This window comes from Eubalaena glacialis, chromosome 4 (assembly GCF_028564815.1).
Source record: "Eubalaena glacialis isolate mEubGla1 chromosome 4, mEubGla1.1.hap2.+ XY, whole genome shotgun sequence".
Lineage (NCBI taxonomy): Eukaryota > Metazoa > Chordata > Mammalia > Artiodactyla > Balaenidae > Eubalaena > Eubalaena glacialis.
In genome coordinates this window covers 59,715,150-59,725,362 of record NC_083719.1, presented here as the reverse complement: position 1 = coordinate 59,725,362, position 10,213 = coordinate 59,715,150, and the positions used below count along the sequence as shown (strand labels likewise).

At 39.2% G+C, this 10,213-nt stretch overlaps 1 non-coding gene across 1 annotated transcript; it reads right to left on the bottom strand.

The window, feature by feature from the left end:
- Positions 1–1,436: 1,436 nt before the first annotated feature.
- TRNAE-CUC (transfer RNA glutamic acid (anticodon CUC)) lies at positions 1,437–1,509 on the bottom strand. Its single transcript has one exon. It is a non-coding gene; the product is annotated as a tRNA-Glu (tRNA).
- Positions 1,510–10,213: the final 8,704 nt, after the last annotated feature.

The following is a 10,213-nucleotide window of genomic DNA, read 5'->3' as shown; positions in this document are numbered from 1 at the left end:
TTATTTTTAGAGGTGCTTTTTGTTTTGACAGGAGGAATCCTCCCAAATTATTTACATAAAATGTATTATCACCCTTTTGTTGGTTTGGTGAACTAGATGACAGCTCAACTTGAGGCATTAAAAATTTGTGGTTCTGGCAAAAAAAAAAAAATTGCCTTTCAGAATAGAGATCATGTGATACTGAATAAGAAAACTGTAAGAGAATATACTTGTGTGTCAGTAAAGTGCTCATTGAAATGAGATTTTTTTTAAATAAGCAAACAACAGAGGAAAATAAAAAGAGAATACAAATCCATTTTCAATCAATTCAAAATAAAGTTGTAGAATTTAGGAAGCCTGAAAACAGTGCCCCCAAATTTAATTGTTTCCTCACAGAAAGACCACACTAATGGTATAAGTAGAAGTTGGAACAATTACTAGAAAGCAATTTCGCAGTATATATATTTAGTCTTGAAAATATTCATACCTTTAAACTCAATTAGTTTCCTGAGGAAATAACCTGAAATATGGATGGAATACATGCACAATGATGTTAATTGCAGCATTACTCGTCAGAAAAATAGGAATAATATAAATTAATTATATGTCCACTATATCTCAGGCATTGTGCTAGATGCTGGTGATTGAATACAACAGGGTTTGGTGAGGGAGTAACATTTCATCTGAGACCCAAAAGATCTAGAAATTAACCGCCCAAGTGTGTTAGAGAGAAAATGTGTGTCTTTGTGAGCATGGGAGGGAAAGGAGGGAGAGATGGGAGAGGCTGGGGGTTGGTGATAGTTTTAATGATGGGGGCAGGAGAGTGTCTTGTAAGAATATTCCAGACACAAGGACCAGGAATATTTGGAATATAAATACCAAACTACAGCATTAAAGTACAGTTTTCTAAAATAACAGACAACTCTATCTTGGTCTAATCTTTATTTAAAAACTTGATTTTTATTGCACCGACAACTGGTAAAAATGTAGTATACAGGTATATGTCCTACCCTAGATACACCCCCAGGAAGAGGGATGGGCTGTTGTATTTTATAAAACTGTTTAACTGGAACCCCAGAGTAATTTCTGAACTGAATCTACACCCAGAGTTATTTTATGAGCTAAGATTCAGAAGCAGAGTGTCTGTTATTTTCAGAGTGAGTAGCAATGCAAGAATCAGGACAAAATATGCCTCATTTTCAAAACGATAGTTGCTCACATTAAAAACTAACCATCAGTAATGTTAATCCTGACTCTATTTTTTTTTAAATAGATTTGATGGATTGGGAATATCTGGGAATAAAAAAATATCTTTTTCTAGATACTTTACTTAATTATACCTTCCCTACTTCCAAGGCTTGCTACTTCTCTTCAGTACTGATAGGTCTGATTAGTGTATCTGGAAATTCAGGAAGTTTTTTTTTTTTGGCCACACCACACAGGTTGTGGGATCTTAGTTCCCTGACCAGGGATTGAACCTGGGCCCTCGGCAGTGAGAGTGCAGAGTCCTAACCACTGGACCACCAGGGAATTCCCTCAGCAAGTTGTTATAATTATTTCGTTATATAAGATGTTATACAGCCACTGTGGAAAACAGTATGGAGGTTCCTTAAAAAAACTAAAAATAGAATTACCATATGACCCAGCAATCCCACTATTGGGCATATACCCAGAGAAAACCATAATTCAAAAAGACACATGCACCCCAATGTTCACAGCAGCACTATTTACAATAGCCAGGACATGGAAGCAACCTAAATGTCCATCACCAGAGGAATGGATAAAGAAGATGTGGTACATATATACAATGGAATATTACTCAGCCATAAAAAGGAACGAAATTGGGTCATTTGTAGAGACGTGGATGGACCTAGAGAGTGTCATACAGAGAGAAGTAAGTCAGAAAGAGAAAAACAAATATCGTATATTAATGCATATATGTGGAATCTAGAAAAATGGTATAGATGACCTTATTTGCCAAGCAGAAATAGAGACACAGAGGTAGAGAACAAATGTATGGATACCAAGGGGAAAGTTGTGGGGTGGGAGGAACTGGGAGATTGGGATTGACACATATACACTATTGATACTATGTATAAAATAGACAACTGATGGGAACATACTGTATAGCACAGGGAACTCTACTTAATGCACTGTAGTGTCTTAAATGGAAGGGATATATGTACATGTATGGCTGATTCATTTTGCTGTGCAGTAGAAGCTAACACAATATTGTAAAGCAACTATACTCCAATAAAACTTAATTTAAAAAAAAAGATTTTAACATAAGGGGAGGCAGAGTGAAAAGTATACGCGAACTCTTGTGGTGCAGTGTTTAAGAATCCGCCTCCCAATGCAGGGGTCACGGGTTCGATCCCTGGTCCGGGAAGATCCCACATGCCACGGAGCAACTAAGCCCCTGCACCACAACTACTGAGCATGTGCTCTAGAGCCGTGAGCCACAACTACTGAGCCCACGTGCCACAACTACTGAAGCCCGCGCACCTAGAGCCTGTGCTCCACAACAAGAGAGGCCACCACAATGAGAAGCCCGCGCACCGCAATGAAGAGTAGCCCCCGCTCGCCGCAACTAGAGAAAGCCCGCGCACAGCAACGAAGACCCAACGCAGTCAAAAATAAATAAATAGGGCTTCCCTGGTGGCGCAGTGGTTGAGAATCTGCCTGCAAATGCAGGGGACACGGGTTCGAGCCCTGGTCTGGGAAGATCCCACATGCTGCATAGCAACTGGACCCGTGAGCCACAACTACTGAGCCTGCGCGTCTGGAGCCTGTGCTCCGCAACAAGAGAGGCCGCGACAGTGAGAGGCCCGCGCACTGCGATGAAGAGTGGCAACCGCTCGCCGCAACTAGAGAAAGCCCTCACACAGAAACGAAGACCCAACACAGCCATAAATAAATAAATAAATAAATAAAATTTTAAAAATAAATAAATAAATAAATAAATAATACATTTTTTTAAAAAACTATTAAAAAAAGTATATGCGAACGCTCTGTACTATTTTGCTACTCATCTGTAAGTCTAAAATTAACTCAAAATAAGTTTTTTCTAAAAACACAACAATGGCACGGACCCCAGCGTTTGAAGCGCCCAGGCCACTGTTGAATACCAGGGCTCTATTTTTAGCTCAACTTTCCTGAAAAGGCACTCTGCTTCCCCTTTTCTAGAATACCCCGGCATCCTCTCCAACAGCTTTGGCTTCCCCTCTCCTCCAAAAGTTTCTGTGAAGACTCTCTCTAGGAAAGTGAAGTTCATTTCTATTTTAACATCATTTATACATTCATTTTCTTTTTCAACCTATCTTACGGTCAAAGCATTGGGCAGCAAGTTGCTAACCAGTGCTATTTAACATTTAAACGCTGATGTGTATCCTTGATAAATTTCCCTTATTTTTCCCATTTCCTTTGCCCCATTCTCATTTCTATCAAATTGACAATCTCCAACTCCTGTGCATTAAATAGAATAACAGACACATGCCACAAATATCACTGGGTAAAATGTGAAAAAGAAAGAAAAGTTTAGTGTTCCCCAATGACCGCTCACATCAAAAGACAATAGGTACTATAATTCTTATTGGGAGCAGTCATATGCTTCAGCTCACATATTTGCATATAAATTGGTCCCTACTAAAATGTACGGTGATGTGAATTGAAGAGTGTGAATGTACACTGATATTATACTGAACAAGAGGAAAACAAGACATTTCTGGTCCCATCATTGCAAAAATGTCTGAGAACAGGAAAGTGGCATACACTGCTCAGTATCTACTGATATATAATCTCCTTCCTTACCAACAGTATACTGGTTTTTAATGGGGTGGTAATGTGCCCAGCTGATAAACTACATTTCCTAGCCTTCTTGAAACCAAAGTATTTATACGACAGAATTCTGGCCAATGAAATGAAAGGACAGGTCACTGGGTGGAGCTCCCAGAATGATCTGTAAAGGGAGACCAGTCAGCTAACATCTTTCGCCCTTTCTCTTACTTCCACTTGGGATTCAGAGGTGATATTGTAGTAGAGGCAGTCATCTTACAACCAGAGGCATCAAAAAGGAACTTTAAATGCTGCATGACCTGCAGCTATGAAGGCATGGAGGAAGCATTTGACCAAATGACCTAAACATAGACATACAAGATATTTGGGGAAATCTGAAAAAGAAGATACTAATTGAAATCTAGCACCTCCACAATTAAAAAATAATTTCCCACTAACTTATAAAATATGATCATCCCAGATTAATAAACATCAGCTAATAGAACAGATTAGAATACAGACCTAAACATAAGTATATATAAAAATTTAGTTTAGGATGAAAGGTGGCATTTCAACTCTGTGAGGCAGAAATGTTGGGGCAACAGGCTAGCCATTTGGAAAAAAAATAAAGCTGGATTCCTAACCCACTTCTTCCACCCAAATAAATTTCAGATAGATCAAAAATTATAATAACTGCAAATGGCACAAGGATTGTTTTGGAGGTGATGGAAATATTCTAAAATCAGATTATGGCAATGATTGTATAACTCTGAATTTACTAAAAGTTATTGAATTGTACACTTAAAATGGGTGAACTTGGTGGTATGAAGGCAACACAAATTTCAAAATGTATGTGTGGATAAAGACACTAAACAAAATCAAAAGAAAAAGGCAAACAAAAAAATGTGAAATGTGTATGACATAGCACTAATTTCTTTTGTATAATCAATAACAACAAAACTAACTCAGTAAAATAACTCAATACAAATATAATTCCTGTATCCACCCTGTCTCTACACATGATACATTAATTATTATCAATATATTATCACCAGTTCATACCAAGTATTACCAATCTGATAGCCCTCAAAATCTTTCTGTCTCCTAATGTGGCACTGAACAAAAAAAGCAAAATTACTATTTTAAGTTCAATTCCATGGCGTTTTTAATCATCTCTGCAGTCAGTTTACAGCTGGGAAGAATGTGATTGAGTTTTGGACTATCACATGTCCCGTGTGAAGGCAAAATGTACTTGACAAGTGGATCATAGAAAAAGAGGAAGTCTTATGACCGAAAAAACACAGAAAGGTTCACTGGTTGGACGCTTGTCCAAACATATACTGGAGCTGTTTTGTGGATTCCTGTTTTGTCTCTAATCTGTCCTCGAGGGCCCATTTCAGTTGTAACTGGTTGTATCACCACAGTTCTCCAGCACAAACCTTGTATTAGATGATCGTGACTGTGCAGAGACAGCATGGGCTTCCTTCCTCTGGGATTTTCATTTTCTATAGGATATCCTCTCAACTTCGTAGACAGTGGCGTAGCATCATTAAGTATTTCCAGAACTACCAACTGAGGCCTTCCCACATATAAATCAATCACTTAATAGCATCTGAAATGTACTATTTCCATTGCCAAGAAATGGATTCCAAAATCGTTTCCAAATTATTTATAAGAAACCCTTGTTTGTTTCGGTAAGTCTTGTTTTTGTAACTGTCCACTGGCAGCCACTCACACTGCACCAGCTTTGTTCAGCTGGCAGCCATAAGTGTTGCAAAGGCAAGAAACATAAAGGAAACTTATTTTTAAATAGTGTGTAACTATTCAGCTGCACTTCCAAATAGTATGTTCAGTATGTTTCTGGGTAAAGTATAATAAATACACTATTCTCCTTGTGTTTCCAGATATGCCCCAAGAGGAAAGCTTTCCAAATACCTTAGAACCTCAGGGCGGTCCATTACACATCAGCATCACTCAGGAGCTTGCAAGAAATCTCAGGCCCCATCCCTGCCCTTCTCAACCAGAACCTGCATTTTAACAAGATCCCAGGTGATTCATATGTATGTTAAAGTTTCAGAAGCACTGCCTTAAAGTATCACATTCCTTTCCTGCCTGACAATTTCTGCTTCAGAGGCAAAATTCTCATCTAACAGTCTTTGGGTTAGATGAGATCTAGGCTTGTTGCCTTGGAATTAATTCTCTCACGTAAAAGGTCACCAGGAAAAACATCACATGTGAAATTATTTTGAATAGCCTATCAAATGTGCATTTTCCTCCATTGAGCTAGACTAAGAAATCTCAATGACGAAATGAGTTTATTTTGCAGAAACAATCTAGATTTTTAGACGTTTTCTTAAAGTTCCAATCCTACCTACTTTACTGTAACCAACACTGCTCTGAGTAATTATGGACAACATCACCATTATTAGACACAGTTGTTTCTGACCATAGAACCATAATTTCTTAGCTGAGTTTAAGGAATCTACAGACAGTTACCTTATCAGAACCATCACCACTCATGCTTTATCACCTTCAAGTAAACAGTCAAGCGAAGCTATAAGAATGGTGCAGGTGTCTGAGGAAGATGCTCAGGAGCAGATTGTTGGGAGTAGATTCCCCAATAAAGGTTGCCAGCTTTCTCTGCACTGAAATGTCACTCCATGTACAATAAGTGTTGTTTCTACCAAAATACTAAAAGGGCAGTTTAGTCTGTACTTCCCTAGATGAAATCCTTCCATACTGAACTGAGGATTTATAAAATTATTCTGTATGCTATCCTGTCTTCATCTACCCTTCATTCAATTCCTTAAATAACATTTTAGTTAAAAATAAAAGGTAACACATGCAGAAAAATTAACTTTGTTAAAGCAGAATTCTGGAAGAAGAAAAATTACTGGGTTTTGCCTACTTTGGACACCAGAATTTTGGCTCTAATCTACAGGTGGGCTATATTCAGTTTAGGTATATATTATATGACACTACCTACATGGATTATTTAACTTGATTTTCACAGAGCCAGCGAAATCTTTATTGGAACAACTGAGCCCAAAGTCTGTAATTTAATGGTTTGTAAATGCTGGTCCATAGAACAGTACTGGGCTGGCTTATAAGAATCACCAGGGAAACATTTTTAAAGTACAGATCCTAAGGCCCTATCCTCTGGATTCAGATTTCTTACATTAGGGATGAGCTCTGAAATGGACATTTCTTACAAACCCCACCAGATGATCCTGATGCACAACTAGGATTGGGTACATATACAAGAACTCGAAAGGCCATTTATTGGGTTCTGATATCCAATTCTCACTGCTCTACATTTCATTACTGGTAACCATTACCATGGCTTTTCCATACTGTATTCAACAGGACAAACTTTTCGTTAGATATTAATAATAAATATCTAAATGAGTAAATAAAAATAAGGTTTTATATTCAAAAAGGTTTGAGATACACTGGGTTTGCATAAAGTTAGACTGTTTGCTTTAATTCATATGTATTACACATCTCCACCAGGGAGGATATGCTAGGTAGTCTTTCCTAATTGATTTGACCATGGAATCCTCTTTTTGGTGTGTCCTAGCTAAACATCTCGCAGAACTGGTGTTCTGTGGAACACAGTTCAGGAAACCGTCTCAACCAGAGTGATTAGGAGACAGTAACTGGATGCTGTTGTCTGGATGCCCTACCGTTAGCCCGGTCATTCCTGTCCCTCTTCCCCCTTTCTCTACAGCGCTGTGCTGTCTCCTTTCCTCAGAGCCTCTTGTGTCTGTTCACAGATAGCTCTCAGTCTTGGTCCACGGACTTGTTCATGCATAGTCGCTGAGGATTAAATCAGCACCATCGATTAGCGTGAAAGGCTTTCTTCCCTTTACTCAGTTCTGCAGTACTGTCATGGCTATGATGGTTAGAGCTCGCTGTCTCTCTCTCCGTCTCTGTTTCCTTCTCTCTCTCTCTCTCTCTCTCTCTCTCTCTCACTGGAGGGCAGGTTCTTTCTGCAGGTATCAGCATTCTTGCTGAAATGGTAGTTGAAAAGGGACCCTCCATTTGAGCTTCTCCATTATAGTTCTTGCCTGATACCATTAAACACCTTCAAACAACCACAGGATATTATAGTTTTCCTTCTTCATGCCAAATGTTGTATGGGTAAAACTAAACAGTATTATAAATTCAAGAACCTATTCTCCAACAGCCACAATCTCTAAAGTCCTGGGAGGATGCTAAGAGACTTTTTTAAACAGATGGTATCCTTCACGATTATAATAGGGATCAGTCAATGTCCAAGTCAGAAATAAATGTTCACATGGATTTTATAAGCTTCAAATATTACAATAAGTTTCAGTCCTTTCCCATTTCTACTTCCCTCCTATCACCATGGCAATCCATGAGACAAAGAGAGATCTAGAGAGGTTTCTGATCCTATCCTGACCAGAGACTCTTATATTACTTTGATAATGAAAACAGGTGGTCACTATACATGAAAAAAATGTATATTCTTTGCATTTCCTAATCTATACTCTACTTCAAAAAGGCCTCCAAGTAGTCTAGTGTAAAGAATCAGGAGAGAAGAAAAAAATAAAGGAACACCCAGCAAAACCATCATGCAATTATACAGCCACACAAAACCAGGCTATCCTGGGGAGGGAATGACAGATAATAAGAGAGGGAGCAAATTTGAAAGTTTTTTACCCTCAATACTATTTTAATATTAAACCTCTGTATAATGAGTATTAGTGCTCTATGTGATTGACTCATAATTACAAATCTCCAAAAGAGACTACAGGGCTAGCCTAAAATCAAGGTCTATGAAGTCTGGGTCATCTAAGAGAGAGAGTGCAAGCTGATCCATGTGTCATCACCATGGTGACCATACTAGAAACTGTTCCTCCAAGGGTGTTACAGGGATAGTAGCAGAGCCATTAACAAAATTCCTGTAGAGGCAAATGGAAATAATGGTTCAGTTATAACTGCTGAGGACAGATGAAACCCCAAGGAGAAGACAGGAACTGGTCTTCTACAGCCGTTACAAGTGCTAAGATATCATCCCCGGGTCTTCGCACTTCTCTAAAGTAGAACTCACTGACAGGTAATGGTGATCAGCCATTGGAATTGGAGGTGCTTTTATGATTAAATATTTCTGAATTCCTGTCCCTTTGAATTCCTATTTGTTACAATATTTTGGAAGTCGTTATGCCAGAGAACTTTAACAACAACGAGGACTGTTTGCTAAAGTCCTATCTTTATTTTTCATTTGTTTTTTATTGTTCTTAACCCAGCATTGGAATAACCAAGAACCAACCTGTCAGTTCCAAGTGGTAAATGGACTGGTGGTCATGAAGAAGTGAGATCCAAATTGTCTGGAATATTCAATAAGCTGACGGCAAACAGAAGTTAGGCCAGGAAGCTTGGTGGCATTATTGAATGAACTCAGTCAAATTCATAGAGGAAAATAGACCTCATTAATTGCAAAGTAAAAATCAGAAAATATAAGTTCTGCCCCAAGCACTGTGTATAGATAAATTAGAAAATGGTTGGACAGACGATACACTTCTAGATTTCTGGGTGTGAATGCCATGTGAATGCACCACTCAGCTCTCCTGCTGGCAGGAGCAGAATGGATCTTGAGATCCACCACCATGTCTACACCAAGGCCATGCTTTCCTTCCCCTAGACTTCCCCAAGTCTTGGCTCTGCATGGAAGGGGTACTAGTGCAGGTCCATCTTGTAGGATGCGAAACTCCTCTGACAGGTGACTTAGGCTAAAGAACTCTTCATTGATCTGGCTGACACATTCTTAGAACTGTACTGCAGTCTGAAACTCTTCCTGTCAAATTCCTCTCCTTCAAAAGTGTCTTAACCACATCACAGTCTGAAGCTCTCCCCACCTACTCCCACTCTCTCTCCTTTATCTTTCACATACATTTTCCTCAAAAAATCTCCCACAATCTGAACCAATCTTGGTGACTGCTTCTCAGAGAATTCAAAGTGATGCAGAGAGTTTACATGAAATAACCAACATCTGAATAATTATTTTAACTCCTTCAAAGTCTATTTTTTGTACATAATCTTATTGGATCCATGTAACTATTTATAAAGTTTTCTTGAGATCTTTCATGGATAAAGTCCTTCTTCCTTAAATGAATAATAATACTCTACAAGTATCTGTGACCACACACGGATATTAAGAATAATCTGTGGGGGCTTCCCTGGTGGCGCAGTGTTTGAGAATCTGCCTGCCAATGCAGGGGACACGGGTTCGAGCCCTGGTCTGGGAAGATCCCACATGCCGCGGAGCAACTAGGCCCGTGAGCCACAATTACTGAGCCTGCGCGTCTGGAGCCTGTGCTCTGCAACAAGAGAAGCCGCGATAGTGAGAGGCCCGCGCATCGCGATGAAGAGTGGCCTCCGCTTGCCACAACTAGAGAAAGCCCTCGCACAGAAACGAAGACCCAACGCAGCCAAA